Consider the following 16,873-nt stretch of genomic DNA (forward strand, 5'->3'; position numbering starts at 1 on the left):
CTGTCCTCCCAATATGCAAAATATGTTGGATGGAGAGAGCTTTTCTTAAAGGAAAGTTTAATTTATCTCATTTCCACCTAAGCAAAACTGGAGTTGTCCAGAATTCAGCTGCCATGGTATAATTCTGTGTCAATTTTCACATTCTTTTTATTGCTGTGTTTTACATACATTGATGTTATATTCTGATACATTTCATTGATTGATTCATTAGGTACCATCGAATTGTTGACTGTCTGCAACCACAAAGATTTTTTCTCTCTGTCAATTTGTCCCTTTCAGATTCACCACTCTGAATCCATTCACCTTGCTGCTGCTTCTCTTTCCTTCCATCTTTCCTAGCATTATAATCTTCTCCAGAAGGGTAGTCTTTCAGGCAGATGATATGATTAGAAGTTAGATAGAAAAGAAAGAAAAAGCTTTTGAATATAGAGTGATATGATTAAAAGCTAAGTAAGAGATAGAAATAAAGGAAATATTAATGTATTACATTTTTAGTTCACAAAATGGAAGTAATAAAGAGAAATAGGTGGAATAATTGAATAATGATAGATTGTAACCTAAGATAAATGTGTATTGTAATGGAAATTTCAAAAATTGATTGTATGTAATAATAATCCTTAATTTGATCAGTTGTGTTTGTGTTGGAATGTATGGTGCCCAGATGCCACATTGTTCACACATTGATTTGATGTTTTTTTTAAAAAATAAAAAAATAAAAAATTTTAAAATCAGAAAGGTAGTCTTTGCATACAGCTAGTTCTTACTTAGTGGCTGCCTCCTTTAGTAACTATTTGCAGTGATGGTGGTGAAGAAGTACAACCAATGCTCACATTTATGACTTTCGCAGGTCCATAAAGCAAAGGAATTCTGAAGTATGATCATAAACACAGTTATGCTTTCACTTAGCTTTATGACCAACTTGTTGGTTCCAATTGTGATGGCTAAATGAGGACTATTTCTAATGTATCTGCAGAAGGATAATTTAAGCCTGATACATTTCATTATGTTTATTTTATTATCACTAACTTCTTTGTAAACCTCCTTGTAGAAAATGAAGATGTAAACAAAGAAAGGAAGGAAAAATGCTTCTCAAGCTTCCTGCTGGGACAAATATTACTTTCTTCTCCATAACAAAAGGGCAGAACTAAGCCTCATTCACTCTCAGAAAATCTTACTAGATTACAGCTTTTAATATATGTATTGCTCTTAAATCAATCTTCCTAATTTTATATAGCCATGCTAGTTACGGATGGTAGGAGTTGAAGAGACCCAAGTATGTGTAAGTATATAGTAAGTAAACTGTTTTGTTTTAACATTCTTCTGCCTTGTAGAAATTGCTTCATCCCTTCTTTAGGCCTGTTGAACTTGTTTGCTCATGGATGTTGCCCTAAGTGATTTGATTCTCATTGGCATGGCTTTGTAAGCTTGCTAGTCTCTGGCACAGTGCATGCATTTCACAGCCTTTTGCTGGTAGAGTGTCTTTCATCTCCAATCGCCATCAGCAAATGTTTCCACGCCCTCTAAATCTTTGGAAAGGGCATGATGTTTTGATGCAGCTCTGAGGCTTCTCTGAAACAGCCACATCAACATTGTCTCCCCTTGCTGTTCCTCTTAGATAATAGTGCTTATTGCATGCACTGTAGGAAAAAGAGAAGTTGGGGAATCTGTGTGTGAAGGAAAAACTGTCTCATTGACTTCTGTAGAATTTTCTTTGGACACATATTTCTCTTTGGGGGTAATCTGTCAAAAAGGCCACCGTACCAGAAGTTCAGCAAGTCAGGTATCAGGGGAAAAAAAACTTTCTCAGTGCATTATTGTCAAGATGGAATGATAACAAGGCTGATCCATATGACTAGCTTGTCCCAGAATAAGAACCAGCCTCACTACCCATTCCTTGAGATCAGAAAAGGAACCAGTTGTACAAAGTTCAGAAGGATCAGAAATGCACAAGATCATCTTCTACCTGATCCCCACCACCGCCCACTGGAAGTCAACCTCCACCTGCCTTTTTCTGCCTTGTATCAAAAGTCATATTTTCTGACTTGGGCCAGCTCAAGTCTTGCTGTCAGTTTTGCTTGCTGCACTTGAGTTCATGGTAGACAACCCTCTACACTCCAACTGCCAACAGTTCGCTGTGAAATACATATCCCATCTAGCCCTCAAATGGTAAAGCTGTTAAATCAGTCTAGGAGGGATGAAGAAGCAGAAGAGTCCAACATTCGGAGTCCATGGTGAAAATGGTGTGGGCAGAAGATGAGGCCATCACTGTGGCCAGACTGGAAGAACGGAATGAAATCTAGGAAGGGCTTTCTTAAACCAGCTTAATTTGCAACTAGTATACAACTAGTTCCACATAGAAGTGAAGCAGCGGTGAAATCTGGCCAGATCTATCCGGCTTGCGCAAACTGGTAGGGCCGGCGGTGGGAGGCTCCGCCCACCCGCCAGGATGTCATTACATCCCATTTTTTACCTCTGCCCATGCGCAGAAAGCTGTGCACATGTGCAGAAGGCTGTGTGCACGTGCAGAAGAGGAATGCGCGAGCGTAGTGAGTGAGTGCATGCTCACATTTTCGAACCGGTAGTGAAGGTAAGTGCATTTCACCACTGACGTGAAGCTGTTTAGACTGGAAAATCATACAATGGGGGGGGGAATCCCCCCTTTTTTTGTTTTAAGAATATAATAGTTTATGGACTGGAAATTATCAGCCATCTTTTAAATGCCTGAAACAATTCTCAGTGTCTTAATTTCTATGGATCCTATTGCATATTTTTGTGAAATAATGAGCAATGGGTGGGGTTTTCTCTGATATTCTTGTACTATGTTACAAAGCAACAATAATTTAAAGTCATTTAAAAATTAGCTAGCGGCTGCAGTTTCCTCTTTGTATCACACCAGTGAAATGCACATTAGCCACGCATGTTAGAGATGCTAAACATTATGAAGATTGCTTGTCATTTCTGTATTGCAGCTAAGTCTTCTTCAATATTTTGTGGAAGTTTTGTCTTTTTGTTTTTAGGTTCTGCTATTTTTCATTCTACTTTCCCTGCATCGTTCTTCAGCTCTAATCAGTAAGTGTTTCAAACAAATCTTTGCTTTCAAGCAAAGTGCTGCTTCAGCCACACTCTTCTCTAATCCTGGTTTAAAAGCACAGAAATTCAAAACTTGTTACAATGCCCACAAATATCCTGTGAAGAACTGATTTGGCTGAGAAACACAAACTTGTTTCCTGTAAGAACAGTCTTGAGACTGAAAAATAGAAATAGATTTGCAACTCCATATTGTCTCTCCTACATTGTCTATATCCGTGAACCCTCTCTTTGGCATGTGCGCCATTGCCCCAGGTCAGATCTCTGTGGTGTTTCTTTCATGAGCTTCTGTTTTGTTCCAAACAACGAAATAGAAGTTCACAAAAGAAAAAGATCTTACCTCTTGCCACGTTGCTGGTGTTGGGATACCCCATCTCCCACCAGCCAGCTGGTCTTCAGGTCTCTGCTGCACATGTGTGCATGTTGGCATGTGCATGCACGCGTGCTGGCCCACTCACACATTCATGTGCATGCACACACCTTTCAGTTTGGACACACACACGTGCAGTTTGGGCATTCAGTGTCCAAAACGTTCGCCATCACTGGACTATATCATGCTGCCAGCAAGCTCAATGTCCATTTTGGACCACATGTGCAGAATGTCTTCACTTTTTGAGTCGGTTGAGATTCTTGCAAAATGAATGCTACAGGGATGGCTTGGTCATGAAGCTTCAGGAAGGACACTACCATCCTTTCCCTCCTCCTTCTCTCTCTCTCTCTCTCTCTCTCTCTCTCTCTCTCTCTCTCTCTCTCTCTCTCTCTCTCTCTCTCTCTCTCACACACACACACACACACACACACACACACACACACACACCTAATGAAAAAATGAAGCTGAATGAATGAATGCCAGGAGGGGCAGGCAGATGGGCAGATATCAGTAAAAATGTCTGCTGTTGTTCACTGCTAAGAACTATTAGGACCCTGTAACCGCACCTCATCTGAATAAAAGAGAAATTGTTTTCCTAAGCAAATAGATATTTATTTATTTATTATTTATTTATTATTTTTATTTCTATACCGCCCTTCTCCTGCGGGACTCAGGGCGGTGTACAGCCGAGATAAAACATTGCATATACTATGATATACTATGATACATTAAGATATATTATGGTAAGGCATCCGTACATAAAATAAAGACAACTAGTACATTGTCATAGCGCTAACGTTTATCTCTGAAACTCTTTCCCACTCTTGCAACCAAAGGCTATGCACTTTGCAAACATTGCTGTTTTCCCTCGAGTGTTTTGCTGTTTCAGTTGCTACCCAATTCATATAAATCATAAAAGTTGGTTGGGTGCTCTTCATTTTGAGCTGGATCAAAGCCAATTGCAAGACACTTATCAGTATAGTGATATGCCTGCACTGTGTGTGTTGCGTGCTTAAAATAAATGCCATATTTGCTCTATGCCATGCAACAACAGGCCACCTCTGCCACAGTATCCTTTCCTGCCCCAGGCACACCCTGGCATTCTTGAGCACACTATTTCAGGAGACACTGTTAACCCACCAATGTCACTATTATCACAACACTTCTTTGGAGATCTGAGGCAGATCCTGGCATTTGTAGAGTGAGGTGATTAGCAAAAAAAAAAAAAAAAAAAAGCTAGAAGAAAAAGAAGAAGAAAAAGTAAACCTCACCCAATGCAAATGAAAGGACTTCTTGGTTTGATTAGCTTTCCATACAGATTAGCTGTCCTAAGAAGTGCTATGTGATATGAGCTGCAAAAATCCAGTCAACTACTAAAGGTAGCAAAGAGAAACAGAAAGCATTAACTTTTTGTTGACATCTAAGTGGACACTCTAAGTGGATAACTAGATTCTTGCAAGTCAGTTTGGGAGCTACCGCCAGAAGATACTTTTATAGGTTGGCTTAGTAAGCTATGGCTAATTTGCCCACAATGATGCAGGTGGCTATTAAAAACCCAAGTATCTTGCGTATCTTACAAAAGAGAGATCTACACACTACATAATATATGTATGGGTTTTTTTTTTTTGTGTATGTGTGTGTGTGTGACATACAAGGCCTTTTAAGTTTAAATTCACAATTTCAAACTTCTGATGCATTCCTGTACTCCATTCCAGTGGTGGGATTCAAAATTTTTTATTACCGGTTCTGTGGGCGTGGCTTGGTGGACATGGCAGGGGAAGGATACTGCAAAATCTCCATTTCTACCCCACTCCAGGAGGAAGGATACTGTAAAATATCCATTCCCTCCCCACCCCACTAACCTTCTTTACAGCTCCCTGTGCAGGGCAACAAAAGAAGACCCAGCTGATCAGCTGGGACTCTGGAGGCAGTGAATAGATGGGGGTGGGGCCAGTCAGAGGTGGTATTTGCTGGTTCTCCAAACTACTCAAAATCTCTGCTACCGGTTCTCCAGAACCGGTCAGAACCGGCTGAATACCACCTCTGCTCCATTCCCCACCGTTACCTTTTTTGGCTACCGTGATCTAGTACCAAGTGCCAAACTTCTCTCCATATGCTTGCTCTACATCAGAAAGTCCTTGTCAATATTTAATGTCATCGGGTGTAATCTCCACCCATTTCAAGACCTTATTATATTTCCGATTTGTTATATTATAATCACTGATAAAACTGACTGTCTGATCCTATTGAAAGTGTAGTGTGCCTAAAGGTGCCTTCTTCTGCCTAAAGCTTCATTTTTGGCCAAACAGATCTATTTAAAGTTTTTCTTCCTTTCCTCTGGAAGAAAGGGAGGCTCCTGTGATCAATATTGGGAGGAAACATATCAAAGCTTATGTCAACTGTTCAGTAACTGATTTAGATGTAGCAGTAGTAGTCTCCTTATGGACTGCAGATGCCCAAGTCCAACTTCAGCCATAAAAGTTCTTTGGGTGATTTGGAGCCAAGTCATTATTTTTCAGCCCAAATTACCTTATAAGAGAGTTGCTGGGGGGGAAAGTTGGAGAAGACGTACCATATATGCCACCTTGAGCTCTTAGTTAGAGAAAGGATAGGATGTAAATAAACACAAGAAATAAAGTAAAATGTCCCAAAGCCAACCTACCCAGACTGCACAGTAATACTCACCTTCCATGTATTCCATAACTCTTACTAACATTCCAGAGGTTATAAGGAGGTACTGAATGACATGAACTTGTTCTGTTTGCCCGCCCACACTCTTAATGAACACCCTTGGGCTCCTAATCACCCTGCAATCTCCTTTTGTTCTTTCAAGGCCTAGTTCTTACCAAGCAAGCTTGTTTGCATGAGGACTAAGAGCCCCAGTTCTTATGGCATGTATTGTCCTGTCTAGGCCTCACGTGGCACATTAGCCTCCCCACATTTTCCACATTCCTGCTTGATATGACTCAGAGTAGCTTGTTTACCAAGATCAGCTGTTCTTGGAGAATTGCAGTATTTCTTAGGATGGAATTATTTACTCTTACTGTACTTTATTCACCATTATCAATTTTCTGCCCCTGAAAATAGGGATATTGGAGTACCTGATCATCAGTACAGTTACTTGAAATAGGCAGGCAAAGGTGATGCATGTTTAAAGGATGGTGTAGAAATGCTTATAACTGATAGGAAATATCTGCTATAACCTTCCAATGCATTTTCCAACCCTTCATCTCTCTTTTTTTCTGACCAAACACTCTCAAAGAGCAGCTAAGATAGTCCTGACTTAATTATACCATAATTATACCAATTATTGCATATTGGAAGTCTGGACTACAATTTTAGGCTCATTTTAGAGGTAGGAAGGTCAGTAACCCTTCAATCATCTGTAGGTTGAAGAGATGCAATAGACAGTTTTACTGATCTTCAACCACCTTGCCCTAATAGCCAAACTTTTGCTAAAACACATTCTCTAGAACTTTCTGTAACTATGGTTCCATCTCCTTTTAAAATTTGTGTGTCAGCCTGAACATATTTTATAAGAAGTCATTTCAATTGCCAATTGCAAACCTAGATAAGATAACCTTTATCACATGGTCAAAAGTTATGTAGACTCAAGCATAAAGAAAGAGAAATAAGTAGATGGAAATAAGAACATGAAATTTAACCTCCCTTCATGTGTATAGTTTATCTGGTTTCTGGCAGCGGTGAAATCCAGCAGGTTCTGACAGGTTCTGGAGAACCGGTAGCGGAAATTTTGAGTAGTTCGGAGAACTGGCAAATGCCACCTCTGGCTGGTCCCAAAATGGGCTGCGAATGGAGATTTTTCAATATCCTTCCCCCAGGAGTGGGGAGGGAATGGAGATTTTGCAGTGTCCTTCCCCTGCTACGCCCACCAAGCCACACCACATCCACCAAGCCACGCCCACAGAACCAGTAGTAAAAAAATCTGGATTTCACCACTGGTTTCTGGCCATAAGAAGAATGGTATTGTCACTAAGAGGAAATAAGTAGCGTCACCTTCTTTCATCTAGTAGTGGGCCCAATACTCCTTTGCTGCTACTGTGCAGTGGAACTGGAGGCTTTCTTACTATATACAGTAGGTAGGAGAGTGTTAAGTAAAAGGTAAATTCACAATGGAGGAAAAAGTACCTCTCATTTGTATTCCTAGGTTGCCTTTGATTTTGTAAAGTAGTAGACTTTGTACATGCAACTTTAAGCAATCTTAAGGATATGTTGCCTTGCACCAATTGGACTGCGTGGGTGAAACAGTTCAGCATCTCTTTTGAAGTTTTTTCTTTATTATGCAGTTCTATGTATGCCTATTTGAAAGTAAACTCTTCTTTTAAATGTAATCGATTTACACCCATGGGGTACCGGTTTGTAACTCTGTTATGAAAGAAAGTGAATGGGGTACTCACAAAAGAACCCAGCATTTTACAATTTGGATATCTTAAAATATATATTTGGATCTGATATAGTTTTTTTTTTTAAAAAAAAATAAGGACAAGATGAATGATCGTGTGCTCCTCATGCCTTTAATTTAAGCTATACAAGGAGAAGAGAATGAGGCTGTTACAAAAGCATGTGCCCAGATACAAGTGTGAATTATTTTGAAGTGAAAGTGTTAAAAAACCTGAACTGAAGGGAAAATCATACAAAAGGCTGGCAGGTTTCCTGCTGTTCAAATTTTTTCTAATTAGTCTACAGAATCTTATCTATAAGGAATATTTCTTAATCCCCTTCATCTTCCATGCCGAGATCTTTTTTTCACCTGAAGTTGTCAGCCAATGCCAGCTACATTAGACCTGAATGAATCATTCCAATGATATGGCGTACAAGCAGCCCCACCCTAGGCACTGGGCCAATAGGTATACAGGTACAGGTACACGAGAGTAAAAGAGAGTGCTCAGTAGAGAAAGCTTTACTGTGAAACAACTTTGAAAGAACACTCATGAAAACTATCTTTTTCTTGTGATCCTATTTTGTCTGTCCTGGAACAAAGAGACCGAGTGAGCCAACTGTAGTATATGATATGGGATAGGAGGAATCTTGGCAGTGGGCCCTCTGTAATGTTTGTGAACCATGACAGATGGTCAACCACGCCAACATTAGCTGCTGGCCCTTCAGCCACTCATTTACTCTGAAGAGAAGTTCTTATTAATCCAAATGCTACTCACAAGCTTCTGATATTTTAATAATCCTAATCAAAGGATCTTTCTATGATCATTTTTGGAGCTATATTTTTCTTAACAGGCCAATATGCCTTCTTCAATGTTCCTCCTTTTTGTTTTCTTCTTCCTTTATTATTTATTTGCTGCTTGATGGTTCATTTCTGTGAATCATGTCTTAAATATTAATTCTCATATAAAATATATTGTGGTTAAAGCTTCTGGGAATCACTTGACCTAGAAAGCGTTTGGTATGTTTTAGAACTGGATTCCTGAACAGAGCAGAGAGTTAGATTTAATGGCTATGAAATATTATTCAATAACCCCAATTAAAAAAATGGACACTGATCATAAATATCAAGCAAATATCAAGTCCTGTGCATTCTTCCTCTCCGGCTTTTTGTGTCACTCATGATCAAATGTTCTGCAGAACCTAAATGCTTGCACATTCTTGTGGCATTTTGGTTGATTTAGATTGGTTTTCACTCTCCTTTTTGTTAGTATATCTAGATATAGCTCTTTAAGAGCCAAGGCTCTTCTGAATTTGAGATCACAGATTACCAGTGGGAGCTCTGGCTTTGCTTTAAGACCATGAGATGGCTTATTGCTGGCTTCCTGATTTTTTTCCAAGTGGAAACCCAGAGACCACACTATTATGGTTAAGATTAGCATAGTTTTGTTTGTTCTATGAGCTGAATTCCTCAACAGGATCAATATCCCCCTGTGCTGAGCAAAACATGCTTAGGTTTGGCTTGAAAATATTTTATGCTGGCGGTGTGCCGAGTACTAAATCCACAATAGGTGAGTCATACCTGGGCCTTGTGTGTGCAAATAAAGTGTAGTTATGCCAAATAAAAGTATATGCATTTATCTGACATAAAAAGAGAAACTGACTGTGTAAGTTGTTAAAAGAAAAGAGAGAGAAAAAGAAAGGGAGAGAGGGAGGGAGGGAGGGAGGGAGGAAGGAAGGAAGGAAGGAAGGAAGGAAGGAAGGAAGGAAGGAAGGAAGGAAGGAAGGAAGGAAGATTAAGCAGCTGAATTTGCATAAAGGAAAGTTTGGAATTTGACTGTTAGCATATGGCATTATAAAAAGGAATTCTGCAACCAAAGTCTCCATGTTCTGTGTTACACAGCAAAATTAGGGCTCCAAAAATATATTGATCTATCCTAAATATACAAAGTATGTTTTAAAACTTTTAATACATTCTCAATTCCTGCATTTTCAGAAACTAAGAAATGTGTTTAGGAAATAACATATACATGTCTTACGCATGTTGATTTTAAGGTTAGTAGACTTACATGGCATCTTTTAAAAATAATGTTGCCAGGTGTCCACTATTTGAGCGGACAGTCTGCTTTTTTCACATTATGTTCACTATTTTTTTTCACAAAATAGTGGACATTTTTTTAATTCAAAAGCTTTATGATGAAATTAAAATGTAATTTAATATTTTACATATTATTATAATATATTTGATGTTTTGAATTTTAAGTAAAGTTTTGAAGTGATTATTTTAATACGTGTTAAAATGTTTCTAAGAAAATATATAATTTAATTGTATTTTTTTTTTTTTACTACTTAACACCCCCCCTCCCCGCTTGTCCGCTATTTTTTGGAAGCAGATCTGGCAACCTATTTAAAAACTACATGGTTATGGGTACTTTGTTTGCAGCTTTATTGCAGGAATCCTGTATTTTTTCTGCATTTCTCTTCAAATGTGCAAGAAAAGAAAGAAAGGAGAAAGAATAATCGTGACATATTTGGATCACCTTTTTCTCTCTTTTTGTACACCAATTTCTTTCTTTGTTAGTGCTGGACATATGTTTTTGTTGTTTTGTTTGCTTGTTTTTCTGTTTTGTATTTTATCTTTTACGATAAAACAATGTAAATATACTTAAAAGGAAGAATCATTGTGACATGAGAAACATTATCCTAATTCTGGGTGAATTCTCCAAACATGTATTCTTCACTTGCTTATAATTGGTATGTTGGTGAATGAATTGAAATAGAAGCTTTATATTGTTCCTCTGAAATATTTTAACAGATTCTATTATTTTGACTGGATTTATACTTTGGAATATTTTTATCCTGGTTGGGTGAATAAGCTATGATTGGCTAAATTCTCACAACATGTAAAAACGTACACTTATTTACAAGCCACAATGACTGGGTTCACATAACACGGAAACCTGCAAGGTAAAATTGCTTATATGCCATCCCACCCACTTTGTAGCAAATTATACATTGTCTTCCACAAAGAACCACTGAAATTACATCCTTTGCGTAATAGTTACTAGATAGCTAGCAAGAAGCAATACTGTACTATAAATCATTGTCTAATACTAAAGTTGAATAATGATGTTTCTGAACACTGAAAACGATTCTGGGAAAATCAGTTATCAGCATATCTCAGACTTAATGAGATTCTGCTGCTCTAAACTTATCAGATCTACCAAGCCTACACACTCTTTAAAAACAATAATTCCTACTGGATTCCGCCATTCAGTTTCTAAGCACCTGTGGTGACTCTTTCCATACCCTGCAGATTCTAAGCAATAACTTCCTGTAGTTTATTCCTCTGTTGGATCATTGTCTATAAAGCCTTACAGCCTTTCACCTTACCCCACTCTTAAAATGACTGAAGACATTGAATAAGCTAAGGCAACATAAAATACAGATGAAAGTATACTTTTTAATTTTGCTCCTCTGGGTAGAACATAGAAGGATGTTTGGCTATAAGAGTTAAATACATTGTAAAAGAATAGTGTTCTGAACTTTGCTCATTGTAAAGTATTATGATTATTCCCACTAAGGCAAAAGAAAAAGGAGAGAGGAATAAACTTTTTTATTCTTCATACATTGAAAGCACAATCATATTTAGCCAGCACAGCACATTGTTCTTACAGGGTTCCATCTAATGGACAACAAATGTGGGCATTATCCAGGGATACAAAACTAGCCCGGCATTTAAGATCATCTGCAGTTGTCATTAATAAAGACTAAATGTATTTTGGGAGTGGGGAGAAACATTAAAGAAGCAGAAGAATTTAAAAACTAGCAGAATTCTCCATTAAAAAAAAGCAGTTAATGATCTCACTTTTGTTTTCTTACAATATGATTTGGAAAATAGGTGAACTCCCTCTTCTTTGGGGCAGCCCCTCAAATATTAGAATACTGCTATCATGAATAGAGGTGACATGATAGCAGTGTTCTAGTATTTGAGGGGCTGCCCCAAAGAAGAGGGGATGGTCAGCCTATTTTCCAAAGCACCAGAAAGCAAGACAAGAACCAATGAATGGAAACTAATCGAGGAGAAAAACAAGCTGGAACTAAGGAGAAATTTCCTAACAGAACTATTAACTAGTGAATGATTTGCCTACAGAAGTTGTGGGTGCTCCATCACTGGAGGCTTTTAAAAACAGACTGGACAGCCATGTCTGGAATGGTATAAAGTCTCCTGCTTGAGCAGGGGGTTAGATTAGAAGACCTCCAAGGTCCTTTCCAACTCTGTCATCTGTTATTCTGATTAGTGTGACTTGACAATACTCTTTACCTACCATCTTGGTGGAACATGTGATGCAGGATCTTGGGGTGATTTGTCACATGCCACATTAACATTAGCTTTGACTGACCTTGAGTATCAAGGCAATCTATATTGCACCCAAATAGGAAGATGTCAACAGCTGAAGATGGAATAGTAACCTTTTCATGTATTCCTGCACTTAAAAAGCTTAAGAACCACATACCACTCCCTGTTGGGCCAGGGCATAAACAGTCCATGAGAAGCACTGCCAAGTCATTCTGAGGTGAAGAACAGGCCTGTCATGTGCACAGATCATTAGTGGCAAGTGAACAGACCAGTGTCTATAAGAGCATCACTAACCTGTTATCCTAGTCATATCAAAAAGAAACCTTCCTCCATGCTATTGACACAACTAGACCAACTAAACTGGTTCTGCCAGAGTTAGCATCTAATTATATTATTCATTGAGAGCTTGTCTCTTATTCTCATCCACTGTTGGCTGTGTTCCATGATCCCTGCACCATAAAAAAGCAGGAATTATTGCTTTCCCTATGTTAAGAATTGTTCAAACAGGATTGGAATAATGAAAGTGTGTGTGTGTGTGTGTGTGTGTGTGTGTGAACCCTACGTTAATCACATAAATATCTGTGATACACAAAAGTGACATGGTATTCACAAAGATAGTGTTTTTACCCGGGCTTATTTGTTTTATCTTTATGAAAATATGTAAGTTTTCAAATTCTTAAGGTTGTTTAAATAGGCTAATTTCCTGTGTACAGTCCTGAAACATGAACAAAACTAAGGAATTCTAGGAGGATATGCAAAGCATTTTCTTCTCCAGAAACAAGTTGATCCAATAGGAGACAAATGTTTTAGTGCCAATGCCAGTGGTAGAATCAATATATTGACTTAAATAAATAACATCAACCTATCATCACACCAAGTAAAGACACAATTTAAGTGACTATTGTACAAGTTAGGCAAGAGTTCCAGACAAACAGATAAAAAAAGCAGCTACTCAAATGTATGGAGGCAAATTGGATCCCAAATTAATAATGTTCTAGATCAAAAGTAGAAGATGTATAGTTTTTCAGATATTGCTAAATTATAACTCTAGGTATCCCCAACCAGTGATTTTATTTGCTTGAGCTGGTGGTACTAGAATGTTCTTTTCACATGTTCAGAAAGCAATGTTCCATTACTTTGATCTTTATAGCAAGTAGTATCTTTTAGACATCAAAACTCTGATCAAGTAAAGAAATTGTTTTAAAAACAATTCTAGGTTCCACAATGCTCAAGCTGAATATTGATATTTGAATATTTGAAAAAAAGATTCATGCAAACAAGAGCAACAAAATCAGCCAATAAAAGTATAAAAGCATCAAAGAAATTGACTTAATGAAAACTGAATTCAAGAAAAATGGGCAAAGAAAAACATCAGAACAACGAAAGGTCAGAAGTCTACAGATTCCTGCTGACATTGTGTAATGCTATATGTAGTACATTATACAACTTATGAAGCTTATAGCTTCTGTTTGGCTTCATATGAAATAAACACAAATGGTTTAAGCAGAGCCAATTGCCTAGTTCATATAACACAATTAACCCATTTTGCCTCTAATCTTATCCAGGCTTCTTACCAGGTGCAAGGCCACCATTTTGGGGAATACAGAGTGTCATCTCATCTACTTTTTTTCAGTCTAGTCTAGTATCTCCTCAGTCTTCAGGACAGATAAATAGATGACTAATAGTGAGATTTCATTATTTCCATGGCTACTTCCCCATTGATCAGGCAAATGGCATAAACTACTTAATCTTGATTGCATATTCCATTACAGAGTATCTTGTTTTCTCAGACAATCCAAACACCCCCCCTTTTTTTGAAGAACTGATTAAATTGGGCTTACCTACCTTTTGTAGGTTTGCACTACATTGTTGACTAGGAAAGTAGTAGTTTGATTCATAGTTACTCTGTGCAGTTTGGGGTTAGAATTTTCTCAGTTCTGAGATTAGTGAGTTTGTATTCATTGTCCCTCTAGCTGGAACAGGTAAGTATGTTCTGTAATTATGTGAAGAGTATAGCTAATGAAGATAGACCTTTATGGGCTCAAATCTATAATGATTCATAATATGTTCTTACACCTTGAGAATATTTTATTAGATAACTGATATGACTGAAACAAAAACATGCTGGAATTGGATTACCTATTCCTCTGAAACTGGAACGGCCTAATTTGCTTAAATGATCCTTTTATGGCTCATCTTCAAGGTGATCCAATACATCATTTTTTTCCTCTGTTGTGACTCCCTTTCTTTAATAGTAACATGTGACCAACATCCTACTCATCTTGTTGATAAGATTCTCACTAAATCAAGTTTCTTCAGTACTGCTGAGCTAAGCTGTCTTTCTCATTGTGGATTCATTGTGGGTGGGACTGGTCTGGAGGAAGAGCTAATATTTCAACTATGTACTATAGATATTCAATTATTCCCTATTACAATCTGAGTTGCAAATAATATTGAGAAATCATGGAGCATGGTTGTTCAGACATCGGTAGCACCTAGATGTGTTTGCATAATTACGTTTACTATGCTACTCTGACTTGGCAATTGTTATTCATCTCTTGGTCGTGCCATTTTAGGCTTGCTTTACATGACAGACTAAACCATATTATGGCTTAACCAAGGAGAGTATAGTCCTACAGGTCTCTTCATCTTCTGGCAAGCAGACACAACTTGCCATCACAAGTAGCACTCTAAAATCTAGTCTTTCTGTGTTGTGTGAACTAGAGGAACAGGTTTCTTCTTTTCAGAATAAACTACAGAAATAAGTTCGAATCAAATTGAAGTTTATCTTCTAATAGGAGAATGTGCCTGTAATGTTCTTAAGGTACTATTACTGAGGCTTATTATGGAAACTGAAATGGTGTCCAGCAGGACATGAAGCTCTGAAGGATAATTAAACAACAACAACAGGCTGAGACTAAGCATTAGGGGCTTGGTATGGACAAGAATATGCTGACTGGTACCCAGTACATTAGAACCCATAGTTTACTTGGAAACATTTTGTTTATATTCTATACCAGGCAGCAAATTAAATTGTTTGAAGTAAGAATGGCAATAATTTTATTGGATGATTTGAACTCTGCTATAGAATCAACAGTTTTTCTCTATATAAATTGAGAGAGCAGATTGAAACTAGTTCAACTTGAGATATCATTTTGTATGAGAAAGAAGTCCAGGAAGATCTGTGTGAATTAGCACAGAGATAGTATACTATCTTAGGCCACACTGAAGTGATGTCTTGACCTAAAAGACTCAGCCAATCAGGCCTTGTTTCTTATGGCTATTTTGCATATTTAAAATCGATTGATTAGTGTAACATTTTACCAAGCACTCTGTTTAGTAGATCTGATCTGTTTAACAAGAATTATGCATGAAAAAAGCTACAAACCAGAAATTTTAATTACAAATATGTAATTAATCTGGAAAAAAATTAAGAATAATTTATTGTATATACTCAGTAACATGTACAAATCACCATTTCATAAATGTGTCCTACAATAGAATGAGATTTTAAAGCCTATTCAGGAGAATAAGAATGGTACAAGATATACAGCTTTATGCTCTTAAGCATACACAGTGTTGAAGCTCTGCAGATAACTAAGCACAGCTGTGGTAAACCTTCAACTAAATTAATCTTAGTTTAGTGTATTTTATATTTAATGGGCCAAATCTTTTGGACTTGAAAGTTTGCTGTGGTTGGCAATTGTTCTAACACCAGGTTTCCCAGACTGCCATGTGACCTCAGCTGTGGCTCTTCTGTAGAGTGCCAATCCATACTGTTTGTGGCTGCCAATCATTTTATTTTATGCTCAAAAGAGCATATCTCATGCTTCCTCTTAAATTCCATTTTTCCTTCATGTATGTGAAGTTTTTTTGGCTCATAAAAGCCTATTCATCATTGACTTTAACAGCTACCATATTACCCTAATAAGACCATTAAATCAGTTATTGTGTTTTCAAATCCTATGTTAAAAAGATATTTTATTATATCATTGGATTATTTTTATTACATTATATTCTTCTGACATATCATATAGATTTAGGGCCACACCTCATTGATGCTACACTGTTGAACCTCATCACCTTTTGGCAAATTTCCCTGCTCTAACCGGTTAGTTAGCTTAGAATTTGATCAAAAGGCCTTGGGTTGGCCTGAATAAGATACATATTACATATGGCCTCAGTGTCTACTCCATCTGACACATGAAGGTGCATGTGGGAGCATGTTTGCATGAGCACAAGAGGACAGCCTTGAATCTGTTGTCTCAATATATATGTTGAAGAAGTGCAGCTATGGATAATTACTTTGACACACTATTTAAATGTTTTTCAGTGAAATGCAATATTGTAATAGTGCTTCTCATTTATAGTAGTATTACAACCAGCTTATTTAATTATCAGAATACATAAAGATATACAGTTAAACAAAATAATGGAAAAATAATACAAAATTGTCCCCATGAACTAGACAGAAAAAAATGTAGTAATAAAATTAAATGGAACTAATACTTATTTACTTATTTTTCTTATTTGTTTACTTATTAGTAGAAAAATGTGGGATAGACAACATCACCACCAGATGGATTTGTAACTGGTTGACAAACCATACTCAATGACTAGTCTTTAATGGTACTACATCTATATGGAGGGAAGTAAGC

This window comes from Pantherophis guttatus, chromosome 3 (assembly GCF_059756535.1).
Source record: "Pantherophis guttatus breed Tessera chromosome 3, ASM5975653v1, whole genome shotgun sequence".
Lineage (NCBI taxonomy): Eukaryota > Metazoa > Chordata > Lepidosauria > Squamata > Colubridae > Pantherophis > Pantherophis guttatus.